General features: G+C 37.5%; 1 protein-coding gene across 1 annotated transcript in view; it reads left to right on the forward strand.

Moving 5' to 3' along the window:
* Positions 1 to 13,824, forward strand: part of MCM9 (minichromosome maintenance 9 homologous recombination repair factor) — a 121,651-nt gene that overhangs the window by 41,555 nt on the left and 66,272 nt on the right. The gene's annotated exons all lie outside the window — the stretch shown is intronic.

Here is a 13,824-nt window from a genome sequence, read left to right on the forward strand (position 1 = left end):
ACTGAGGAAATGTTGATTCGTTTATGCTGCTTGACTACCATTGCGGGGAAAGAGAAAGCTTTAACATATTTGTGAGCCTAAACCGTTTCTATTTAGTAAGTGGTATAAAGGTTTCTTTTATTACCTGCTATCCATAAACCGTCACTTTTTTCCTTAAATGTTGTGAATGAAACCACCAAACTTGGCCAAATTCAGAGAGAAAATTTATTCCGAAGTATCTGTTCTGGAAGAGTTTTCTCTTAGTATAGTGCCCAGAATTTTGATTTGTCATTCTTTGGGCATTGTTCATACTTAAGTAGGTGGCTTTTGATGAAACGTTTTCATCTGATGGTCTTTTGAACGTTAATGTGGGACAGCTAATGTCAGCCCCTCCTACGTTTAGGAAAACCACTTAGAGTGGGGAAGAGTTCCGTTTTTTTGTCAGTGGATTGAACAGTTCCATACAGGAGCTACCAGGAAAGACTTCTTCAAGCCAGTTGTTGGTGACATTAGAGTATTAAGAGTCAAACCATGGTGATAGACACAGATTTTTGTGACTGATAAACCATATACTCTTCATTCTTATTGGTACTGGTTCTAACACTAGCTAAGATAAAGTGGAAATTGCTCTATGCTGTAAGACACTCTGTATGTGTAAGGTAAAATGACCATTTGAAGATTAAAACTCCTGTGAGACTGGTGTATGCAGCTGTCTGATTATTACAGGTACTCTTAAGAGGAGGGTCTAGTCATTCTCATAAAAATGATATTTTATGCTTGTTAAAATCAGGTGCATTTTGCAGTCTGACCATAAGTGTTACAGTGAGACTCATTATAAAACTCACTTTTGGTGGATGTGCAGCATGAAGGACTGAGAAGATCTACCTGGATGCCACTAATGTGGCTTATTTTCTTTAAAACTTTTCGTTTAACACGTCATATACCGTATACAACAGTATTTAAGAAGAAAAGATTCCCCGACATTTCACTGGAAGCTGCAAGAATTAGCTCCAGGCTTCTCCTGTCTTAACTCTTGTATTATTGCTTGTCAGAAATACTAAAGGGTCGTTGAACACTTTGTGCAATAGTTTCCTCACCATTGACACCACCTTACTCCAGGAGAGATCCAAAAGGATTCCTCAGATATGTCCTGGCATATTTCTAATTTAACTGATATGATGTAGGAAAAAAAGAATTGTGAAAGCCTCTGTCTGGTTTCAGAGGCAATCAATAGGACCTGTTGCTGACCAACTTTGGTGACTCCCAAACAGCTAATTGTACAACAGATGGGTCACTGTGAATGTCTTCCTTTATTAAGTACCCAAGGGGGTCCCACATGATGTTTGCAGGGCTGCATGGAATGTAATCCCCCAATCACTTCTCACTATGGGTTACTTGGGGGAAGGATGACTGAGAGAAATTTTATCAGCTCTAAGATGAACAAAGCCTAAGCTAGTGCTTAGGGCAGAAATAAATGAAACTAGTTACTTGTTGTTTTAGACTGAATTATGTCTCCCCCAAATTCGTATGTTGAAGGACTAATCCCTGGTACCTCAAAATGTGGCTGTATTTGGAGATTAAGTTAAATGAGGTGGTTAGGGTGGGCCCTAATCTGATCTCACTGGCGTCCTCATAAGGGGAAATTTAGATTTACAAAGAAGCACCAGGGTCACACGCACATAGAGGAAACACAGCAAAAAGGTGGCTATTTGCAAGCCAAGCAAAGAGGCTGTAGAATAAACCAAACCTGCCAACACTATAATCTTAGATTTCTAGCTTCCAGAACTGTGAGAAAATAAATTTCTATTGTTTAAGCCACCCAGTGAGTGATATTTTGTTAAGGCAGCTCTAACAACCTAATATACCTGTAAGATATTTTTCCCCTCAGAACTAAACTTATTTGAGAGTATAATCTTACTGAATCCAAATATTGATCAGTTTCCAAGCATTTCCTGTGGGTGAAATGATGTGGTCATTTAGCCATGCCAGTAAGGGTGTGGCATATGTGGAGTGGTGTGCTGTTGCCATTCTTTGGAGGAAGTATATACCACTGAGCATATAGCTTGAATTCTGAAGACACAAGATGCAGCTTACATGCATGGATTCACGACTCTTCTACAGAGAAGTGAAACTTGAAGTCAAGTTGAGGTCATACACAAAACAAGATGAAAGAGCGAATTCAAATATACTAGAATTGAATTAAATCAAAATGTGCCGAATTAAAATATATTAGAACTAGGAATTAAATTGAGTGTCAGCCCCTGCCTACTGCAAAAGTTATCATAGGAATGGAAGTACTAACCTCTAGCTTTTGTTCAAATCTAGATTTCCACCTGGGGTAATTATACTATCACTGTGTTGAATTATCTTCTCATTTGTGTTATTACCAACTTAAAAAATTTTCTCATGTAAGGCTTGTTTCAATATGGTCTTTAGTTAGTTTAAAAGGCTCCTTTTTATTTATTAGAAATAGGTCAAAATTTAATGATCGTTTTAAATAAAATTTTCTGTATAAATGTGGACTAGAGACTTCATGGAGTTTATGGACATTTATAAATGGAGTAAATTGTACAATAATGATTTCAATAATAATTCATTACATACATACAGAGAGCATTTTTTGTGTGAAAATTTTATGCTAGGCTCCATGAGAAATAGTCAAAGACATACAAAGACCTTATGGTTCAGTAGGAAAGGTAACTAATCAAATAAGTATGATGCAGAATAGAAAGTGTTAGATGCACCTGTAACCAGTTATGTTAAAATAGGCAAAAGAAAAAATGTTTTCTTGACCATTTGTAAAAAACTTTAAAATACCTATGTTTTTGAGCCTCACAAACAGGAATGGTAGGAGGGTAAGATATCATCCCATATAACAAATGAAGATGCTGGTGCTCAGAAACCCATTCCTCTGATGACTGGCCTACCTTTGTACTCTCTACCATGTCAGGTAAATTTTAGAGTGGGCTTCGTATGTAGAAAAAATAGATTGCTATCATTTTCTGGAAGAACCCACAGGCTGGTGGACACTCCAGTAATGACTTGATTAATGAACTCTTGAAGAACAAAGCTCCATTAATGAGTTGGTCCAGGTGCATACTGGGAGAGAGAAGGAGACCCAGCCAAGGCAAAGCTGGGGGAGGCTCCACACAGGGGTACTACAGATGTCAAGCCTCCTGTTGAAAAAGGCGTCCCTTGGAAGGTGTAGGGGATGGAAATACACATCCTGGAATGCATCCTTATAGTTTTTATAAGGTTTCCATGTGTGTTACATAGTGTACCCTCTCCCCTTCTCTGCTCCACCTCACTAATAAAAGTTTCACTCTTTTGTGTTCTTTGCTACCCACCATTGTGTTAGAAGTTTGTTGAAGATATAAGCTATATCTGATCCCTTATCCATAGCTGGACTATACTGTAAAATACCTTTTAGATAACCATACATTACATCAGTCAACTTTCTGAAGCACTGTAATTACGTTTATTGGCAGTTTCTTGGTGTTTATATCATTATGTTGTTTTTGACCAGAAGAATATGAGTGGAAATGCCTAAAAATTATTTTCTGTTTCTTGTACTTAGTTTTTTGCCCATGTCTTCTTAGTCCTCTTATCAATCAAGGTCCTTCTAAACTCATTTCCTCTTGAACTCAGTCTCTACTTGCAGTCCATCTTTCTTCATGTTTTATAGTATATTCCATCCTTTTCTCTCTAACCCTCTACTGCTCTCATTCATCAGAGGTTCACTTTTTAATACCAGGAAAAAAAGCAGTAATCGGTAGAGAGGACTCAAATCTTTACAACATCTCTAGGCTAGACCACTGCTTGTACAAAGCCATTGCTAGGCATAGCAGCTTTTCTAGTTGGTTACTATAGAGACAAATGACATTAGATGGAGTCATGCTTGGCAGAAGCTAGGCAAGTAGGCTTTGTGAGATTGGAGGCCTCATATGCATGATCATTTAGAAAGAGTCAAACACCAGAAAGGATAGGGAGGGGAAATGCTTCACAAAAGAGCTAACAGGTAATTAATCGGTAGAAATTTGGTTGGTAGAATGTGTGCCTGCTAAGGCTTTGAATCCGGCATACAAAGAATCTACGTCCAAGTACCCTCTGGTATGATTACACAGTAATTTTTTTAGATAACAGCTTTATTGAGATAGAATTCATGTAACATTTAATTCACTCATTTAAAGCGTCTGAGTCAGTAGTTTTTAGAATATTCAGAGGTGTGCAGCCATCATCACAATCAATTTTAGAGTATTTTCATGATCTCAGAAAGGTACTGTGTAGTCTTTAGCACATCCCCCTCCCCAGCATATCCCCCAAGCAGTAGGCAAGCACTGAATTACTTTCTGTCTGTATAGTTTTGCCTATTCTAGACATTTCATATAAATGGAATCTTAAAATATGTAGTCTTTTATGACCAGCATCTTTTAAGCATAACTTATGTTTTTGATGCTTTCATTCATGTTGTGTCATGTATTGATGCTTTGTTCCTTTTTATTACCCAATAATATTCCATTGTATAGGTATACCACATTTTATTTGTCAGTTGATGGATTCTAGGTTGTTTCTACTTTTTGGCTATTATGCACAATGCTGCTGTTAACATTTGTGTACAGATTTTTTCATGGGATGGGACAAATGTTTTCATTTCTCTAGGTTTATGCTTAGGAGTGGAATTGTTGGGTCAGATACTGTAATTCTTTTTGAGGAGCTACCAGATTATTGTTTGTTTGTTTGTTTTGAGACGAGTCTCACTCTGTTGCCCAGGCTAGAGTGCAGTGATCTCGGCTCACTGCAAGCTCTGCCTTCCGAGTTCACGCCATTCTCCTGCCTCAGCCTCCTGAGTAGCTGGGACTATAGGTACCTGCCACCATGCCCAGCTTTTTTGTACTTTTAGTAGAGACGGGGTTTCACCGTGTTAGCCAGGATGGTCTCGATCTCCTGACCTCATGATCTGCCCACCTCTGCCTCCCAAAGTGCTGGGATTACAGGCGTGAGCCACTGTGCCCGGCCACCAGACTGTTTGTTAAAGTGGCTGTACCATTTTACATTCCCACCAGCATTCCAATTTCTCCATATTCCCACCAACACTTGTTGTTATGTCTTTTTGATTATAGCCATGGTGGTGTGTGAAGTAGTATCTCGTTGTGGTTTTGGTTTATATTTCCCTGATGGCTAAAGATGTTGAGCATCTTTCATATGCTTATTGGCCCTATGTATATCTTCTGTGGAGAATTGTCTATTCAGATCATTAACCACCCCCTCCACCCCTTTTTTAAAATACAGATGGAGTCTCACTCTGTTGCCCTGGCTGGACTCGAACTCCTGGGCTCAAGTGATCCTTCCACCTCAACCTCCTGAGTAGGTGGAACTACAGGAGCATGCCACCTTGCCAGCTCTTTGCCTATTTTTAAAATTGGGTCATTTGTCTTTTTATTATTGAGTTGTAAGAGTTCCTTATGTGTTCTACATAAAAGTCTTTTGTGAACACATGATTTGCAAGAAGTTTCTCTAATTCTTTGGATTATCTTTTAATTTTCTTGGTGGTGTCCTTTGCAGTGTAAAATCTTTTAGTTTTGATGATGCCCATTTAATCTATTTTTGTTACGTTGGATTGTGCTTTTGATGTCATTTCTCAAAAACCATTGCCTAATCCAATGTCATGAAGATTTACACCTGAGTTTTCTTCTAAGCGTTTTATTCTTTTAGCACCTTACGTTTGGGTCTTTGATCAAGTTTGAATTAATTTTTGTATATGGTGTGAAGGGGTCCGAATTCATACTTTTGCATGTGCTTGTCTAATTTCCCAGCAGCATCTGTTGAAAAGACTATTTTCCTAATGAATTGACTTGGAACCTTTCTCCAAATGAATTGACCTTAAATGTATGGGTCTATTTCTGGACAATCAATTCTGTTCTGTTGATCTGTGTCCTTATGCTACTGCTACATTGTCTTGATAACTTTAGGTTTGTGTAGAATGTTTTGAAATCAGGAAGTGTGAATCCTCCAACCTTGTTCTTCTTTTTCAATATTGGCTATTTGGCATCCCTTGAATTTTCATATGAATTTTAGGATCACTCAATTCTGGAAAGAAGCCACCTGGGATTGTGACAGGGATCGCATTGAATCTATACATCCCTTTGGGGAGTATTGCCGTCTTCATGATAGTGCCTTCCAATCAGTAAACATGAGATGTCTTCATTTATTTAGTTTGCCTTTAATTTCTTTGAATAATGTTTTGTAGTTTTCCTTCTTTCTTTTTTTGGTTTTTTAGGCTGGAGCACAGTGGCATAGTGATAACTCACTGCAGCCTTGAACTTCTGGGCTCAGGCGATCCCCTAATGTCAGTCTGCAGAGTAGCAAGGACTACAGGTGTGTGTGTGTGCTACCACACCCGGCTAATTTTTTAAAATTTTTTGTAGAGACAGGGGTCTCACTGTATTGCCCGAGCTAGTCTCAAACTCCTGACCTCAAGCCACCCTCCCACTTCAGCCTCTTGAAGTGCTGAGATTACAGCGTGAGCTGCCACACCTGCCTATTGTCTTCATAGTATAAGCTTTGTACATTCTTGGTTAAATTTATTCCTACATATTTTATTCTTTTTGATGCTATTGTAATGGAAATATTTTTCTAAATTATATTCAGATTCTTCTTTGCCAAGTGTATAGACATACAATTGATTTGTTTTTTATATCCGTCAGTCTAGCTGAGGCCATTTATGAGTTTCAATAAATTTCTAAGGATTTTCTGTATACAAGATCATGTTATCTGTAAATAGAGATAGTTTTATTTCTCCCTTTTCCTTCTGGATGCCTCTTGTTTCTTTTTCTTTCTCTCTTTTTTTTTTTTTTTGGCCTAATTTCCCTGCATATAACCTGCAGTACAACGTTGAATAGACATAGTGACAGCAAACATCTCTCTCTCGTTCCTGATCTTACTGGGAAAATTTTCAGTCTTTTATCACTAAAAATGATATTAGCTGTGCATTTTTGTAGATGCCTTTTGTCAGGTTGAGGAAACTCCTTTGTTCTTGGTTTGTTGGATGTTATCATCATGAAAGGGTATTGAATTTTGTCAAATGCTTCTCCTGTTTCTGTTGAGATGATCATGTGCTTTTCTTTGTGTGTGGTTTTTTTTTTGTTTTTTTGTTTTTTTTTGGTCCGTTATTCTACTAACGAGAATACTATATTGATTGATTTTTCAGGTGTTAAATGAACCTTGCATTCCTGGAGTGAATTCCACTTGCTTATGGTGTATAATCCTTTCTACATAATGCTAGATTTAGTTTGCTAGCATTTTGTTGAGGATTTTTGCATCTGTATTCATAAGTGATACTGATCTTTAGTATTCTGGTGATGTCTGTGTCTGATTTTTGGTGTATGGGCAATAGTGCCTCATAGAATGAATTAGGAAGTGTTTCTCCCTCTTTTCTCTCTATAGAAGAGTTTGTGAAATTTTGGTATTTGATTCTTTAAATTTTTGGTAGAATTCACTGATGAAGTTATCTGTGTTGTTTTTCTTCATGGGTGGTTTTAAAAATTATTACTAATTCAGCCTCTTGTTTATAGTCTATTCAGGTTTTTTTTTTTTTCTCCTTGAGTTAGTTTCAGTAGTTGGTATAGTTCTAGGGCTTTGTCACTTTCATCTAAGTTACTTAATTGGTTGATGTAAAATTGTTTATGCTGTTCCTTTACAATCCTTTTGACTTTGAATAATAATGCCCCATCTTTGATTCCTGACTTTACTAATTTGATTCTTTCTTTTTTGTTTGGTCAGTCTAGCTAAAGGATTGTCAACTTTTAGTTTCATTAATTTTCTCTATTTTTATTCTCTATTTCATTAATTTCTGCTCTAATATTTATTATTTCCTTCCTGTGCTTGCCAGTAGTTTAACACAGAAGCTTAGATTACTGATTTGAGATCTTCTTTGTTATTTTATTTTTTATTTTTTATGTTTGAGACGGAGTCTTGCTCTGTCTCTCAGGCTAGAGTGCAGTAGGGCCATCTCGGCTCACTGCAAGCTCCACCTCCCGGGTTCAAGCCATTTTCCTGCCTCAGCCGCCCAAGTAGCTGGGACTACAGCACCCGCCACCATGCCTGGCTTATTTTTTATATTTTTAGTAGAGACAAGGTTTTCACCGTGTTAGCCAGGGTGGTCTCGATCTCCTGACCTTGTGATCCGCCCACCTCGGCCTCCCAAAGTTCTGGGATTACAGGGTGTGAGCCACCGTGCCCGGCCAGCTATTGTTTTAATCTTAGGGTTCTTCCTTGATCTGCCTAGTTATATTATCCTGATGAATTGATGCTTTTATCCTTTTAAAATGCCCCTTTTAATTGCTAATAATTTTTTTAATTTTAAAATCTTTTGTCTGATATTATAAATACTACAGCTTTCTCATTGATGTTTACATATATATGTTTTTCCATACTTTTACTTTCAACCCATTTGCTTCTTTGAATCTAAAATATCTCTTGCAGATAGCATATAGTTGGTTCTTTTTTATATCCATGCTGTCAATATATGCCTTTTGATTGGATTATTCAGTCCATTCACATTTAATGCTACTGATACGGTTGTATTCCTATCTGCCATTTTACATTTTGTCTTCTGTATGTCTCAAGTCGTTTTGGTTTTTTAAAATTCCTTTTTACTGCTCTCCTTTGTATCAAATGAATATTTTCTAGTATAGCATTTTTTTATTTCTTTAATGATTTTTCTCTATTTTTGTTATGATTTCCTTAGTGGTTGTTATAGGGCTTACTTAATGTATCACAGTGTTTCAGATGTAGACTTATTTGATTTCAGTGAGATACAGAAATGTTACCCCTGTGCAGTTCTATACCATTTTCCCCTTTTTATGCTATAATTGTTATACATATTTCTTCTATATATGTTACAAACACAAAAATGCATTGGTATAATTATTGTTTTATGTAATTTTATACCTTTTGAAGAAGCTCAGAAAAGAAGGAAGAGCAAGAGTTTGTTATATTAACTTTCTTAATTACTATTTCTGGCTCTCTTCATTTGTTCTTGTAGATTTGAGTTACCATCTGGAGTCATTCCCTTAATCCAATAGAGCTTTCTTTCCACCTGCATTCTTTTGCTGTTACTGCCAAATATATTGCATTTGTATACGTTATAGGCCCAACAATACAATTATATACTTTTTTAAAACAATTGCTTTTTAAATCAGTTTAGAAAAGATGTGTGTCTCTAAACTGTTTTTTTTTTTCTAGTTACATAATTACCTTTGCCAGTGCTCATTCTTTTTTCAATATGAGTTATCACCCAGAGAGATTTGTTTTCAACTTGAAGAACTGCCTTTAGTAATTCTTTTAAGGCATGTCTGCTAGCTACTGATGCTCCCAGTTTTTGTTTATCTGGGAGTGTCTTTATTTTCCCATAATTTTTGAAAGATAGTTTTGCTGGATATCAGACCCCAGGTTGGATTTTTTTTCTTTCAGCACTTTGAATATGTAATCCCACTGCCTCTGGCCTCCACTGTTTCTGATTAGAAGTCAGCTCTTAATTTTATTGTGGCTCCTTATAAATGAAGAGTTGTTCTCTGATTTAAAATTTTCTCTTTATCTTTAGTTTTCAGCATTTCTACTGTGATTTATGTATGGGTGTGGATTTTTTTAAATGTATATCCTACTTGGATTTTGTTGAGCTTTTTGAATGTATAGTCTATTGTTTTTCGTCAAATTTGGAGAGTTTTCAGTCATTTTTTTCTACTCCTTTTAGTTCCCCTCCTTCTGGTATCCCAATATATGTATATTGTTCTGATTAAAGGTGTACAACATTTCTCTGATGCTCTGCTCATTTTTTGTCTTGCCCTTTACCTTTGTTCTTTGGATTGCATGATTTCAACTGATCTCTCTTAAAGTTTGCTGACTTTTTCTTCTGCAATTTCAGGTTTACTCTTGTGAGCCCTGGTGAATTTTTTGTTTCAGTTATTGTACATTGCAAATCCAGAATTCTTACTTGGTTTTTAAAAATCCTTTTTATCTCTTTATTGATATTCTCTATTTGTTGAGACATTGTCATCATACTTGGTTTTCTTTTTGTTTTTTGTTTTTTGTTTTTTTGCATGTTTGAGCACATTTAAAATGGCTACTTAGAAGTCTTTGCCCACGACATGTGACATCTCTGGATCCTCTCACAGGCAGCTTCTGTTATCTTTTTCTCCCTGTGTGTGGGCCACATTTTCCTGTTTCTTTGCATGTCTTACACTTCTTTGTTAAAAACCGGATATTTTAATTTAGTGTATTGTACCGGTTCTTTATATTAATTCTCCTCCTTCTCCAGGCCTTGTTTTCTATCCTTTTTTTATTGTTGTTTGCTTGTTTGTTTAGTAACTTGGCTAGGTTCTTAAAGTCTGTGTCTCCTCACAGTGTGAAGTCTCGGGTGTTACTCCTCAGAGGCAACAGCCTTTACATGTGTACAGTCACTGTTAGGATGATAAATTTAACCAACCTTTCCTTGACTCTCTCCTTGATCTCTGTTAAGCTATCTGCGCTGTTTGGTATCATACTCAGCTGGTAGGCTCTAATTATTGATTGCTCTGTTCTTTTTGGCAATACCCTGAGGATAAGTGGCTCAGCACTCTGGTCCAATTAAATTTAGTTAGGGATACTTTTTTTGAGTCCAGTATTTGAGGTTTGTTCTGACCCTGGAGTGCTCTTGTTGGCTGGCTGTTTTCCTGGTTCTCTATGGTAAACTAGCTGGCCTATGATTTAGCATATAGCTATAATAGAGCTACTAGCCTTTTTGTTACTTGCTACCAAAATCTCCATTAGGCTTGAACTTCCCTGCACCTTGTTCCAAATAAAGTCAGTTTCTGGTGGGGGAAGATTCAGATTTCCCTTTCCCTGTTTTTGTGGACTCTCTCTCCTACTGGTCAAACTCTCTGAGCTACTGCTCCAGCCAGTGGGTGGAAATGGTAGCGTCTGTCCTTATTGGCTTTGTCTTTCCAGGTGGAACCTTTACTTTATGAGTGAGCTGGATTGAAAGCAATTGGGGTGCCCGTGATTCTTTGCCTGTCACACCTGTGGTAGATCCTCTGCTCTGTGCGTTGGGATTGATTGGGTGGAGGAAGGAAGATTGTGACCTCTTGGCCACAGTCACCAGGAATATAGCCTCTGTACCTCACAGGTGGAAGGGATGAGAAATGCTTTCTACCCTTCCTGGTGCCAGTATCTTATCCCTTGGTTAAGAGCTCATAGGGCGCTCCTCTTCTTGACCACACTCACCTGTAGTGAAGCCTCCATCCAGCTACACGAGGAGAGAAGGGGAGAAGCAGGAAGCAGGTCATGATTTAAGTGTCATAGACTCTCACTGTTCTTAGCAAGTTTTAGATTTCAATGAATAAATGTTTCTTCATTTACTGTATGCCCTTAGATTTTCCATAGTCTATATAAATGGTTGGATTTTTAAAAATAATTTTCACCAGTTATACTTGATTCAGTGAGGAGGATGCCCGTGGAGCTCCTCACGCCGCCATTGCAGAAGTGAAACCTCTGCAGTGATGGTTTTAATTTTTTAACCCTCTTTTCACCGTTCAGTTTTTCTAAGTGCAGTCATTATTCCTGGTTTGCTAGTAATCTCTGGTGCCATTTTTCCTCCCTTAGTGCTTCTAATGAAGCTTTATTTGGCCACTAGTTCCATGTCCTCAGAGAGAAAATGTAATACTTATACAATAAATTCCGCACATTGACTCTCCCACTGAATTTTACCATAGGATACAAACACTACAAGTCAACAGGAAGATGAGTGCTGTTTTTTGGAAGGGTGTATATAACTACGTATTGACTGGAGTTACTAGTTGGGAAATGGAAAGTTTCAAAGAGGAAGGAAACATTCTTATCTAGATGGGGAGGGAGGCAGGATTGGAGAAGGTGGGGCTCAGGAAGGTTAGGGTGTATAAATTAAACATTATTATAAAATTACACTTAATCCTTGGCTGACATAGTACTTCAGTGCATTATGCTTACTACGTTAGTGCGTTATGCTTACTACTTTAGTGCATACAGTAGTTCATCTGGGGTTTTGCTTTGCGTGGTTTCAATTTCCCATAGTCAACCACTATCTGAAAATAGATGCGTACATTACAGTAAGACATTTTGAGAAAGACCACATTCACATAACTTGTATTGCAGTATATTGTTATAATTGTTCTGTTGTTATTTTTTGTTAATCTCTGTGCCTAATTTATAAAGTACCTTATCTTAGGTTTGTATGTGTAAGAAAAACATAGTGTATACGGGGTTCAGTACTATCCACACTTTCAGGCACGCACTGAGGGTCTTGGAACGTATCCCCTGTGGATAAGGAGAGACTCCTATACTTTGATATTAACAACAAATGTTTGCTGAATTGTTGAACACAGGAATCCTCTACAAGAAGAAAGAATGAATTGGTACTCATCCCTTTGCCCCCTGGCTGCCTGCTACTAACCTCCCTATTTCGGTACTAAAATCCCAAAGTTTAAAAGGAAAGACATCTTAAATTTTAATAATTAGGAGTACTATTTATTTCCCTCTTCTTGCCTCTCATAAGACAGAGACAGAGAGACAACTTTGTTTTCCTTCTATCTTTTGCATTCAAGGAATTAACAAACGTGGGAAGAAATACTTGGGTGTCTTAGTTTTTAATTACCTTTGCCACAGATTTCAGGAAATGGCTGAAAGGCCTTTCTCTACTGCTAAGAGACGTAGATTTAGAAGGGATTTTTAGAACCTTTAGTCCTTTAGGCAGTTACCTACTCATTGCATAAATACCTTTTTACACTATCCTGACAAGTGGACGTTCTACTTTGACTTACTTTGATGAAAAGTTCACTATTTTGTAAGGCAGCTCATTCTTCTTTAAACACCTTGAGTTTCCAACAGTTCCTTGTAGACTTCTACATGTTCGTCTCAGTTAATTTCTTTTGAAGCTGCTCCAAATTTATGTAATTCCTGTTCCATAGAAGAGTTTTCGGGGTGTATAAAAATTTTGATTCTCTGTATTTTTTTAATTAGGCTAAACAGACCCAATGTTACAAACCATTCTTTAAATGGTATTATTTGCATGTCCTTCATTATTTCATTGCCCTTTTTATTCTTTCTTTTCTTTGTGTGTGTGTGTGTGTATGTGTGTGTGTGTGTGTGTGTGTGTGTTTTCTTTGAGGTGAAGAAAACTCTGTTGCCCAGGCTGGAGTGCAGTGGCATGATCTCAGCTCCACCTCCTGGGTTCAGGTGATTCACCTGCCTTGCCTCTCAAGTGGCTGGAATGACAGGGACCCACCACCACGTCTGGCTAATTTTTGTATTATTAATAGAGACTGGGTTTCACCATGTTGGCCAGGCTGGTCTCAAACTCCTGACCTCAAGTGATCCACCCACCTCAGCCTCCCAAAGTGCTGGGATTACAGTCATTAGCCACTGTCCCCAGCCTAGTCCTTCTTTTTATTAGTTGTTTTTTTTTTTTTAATTTGATGTCCCAACATGGACATTAAAACACTAGATCAAGAATTGGCATCCTTTTTCTGTAAAAGGCCACATACTAGTATTTTTTATTCTGATGGCCGTATAATGTCTATAACAACTGCTTACCTCTGCCATTATAGTATGAAAGCAGCCATAGGCCGGGCGCGGTGGCTCAAGCCTGTAATCCCAGCACTTTGGGAGGCCGAGACGGGCGGATCACGAGGTCAGGAGATCGAGACCATCCTGGCTAACACGGTGAAACCCCGTCTCTACTATAAAATACAAAAAAAAAAAAAAAAAAAAAGAAAGCAGCCATAGATAGTATGTAAACAAATTAGCAAGATTGTATTCTAATAAAATTACATTTCC

This window comes from Piliocolobus tephrosceles, chromosome 5 (genome assembly GCF_002776525.5).
Source record: "Piliocolobus tephrosceles isolate RC106 chromosome 5, ASM277652v3, whole genome shotgun sequence".
Lineage (NCBI taxonomy): Eukaryota > Metazoa > Chordata > Mammalia > Primates > Cercopithecidae > Piliocolobus > Piliocolobus tephrosceles.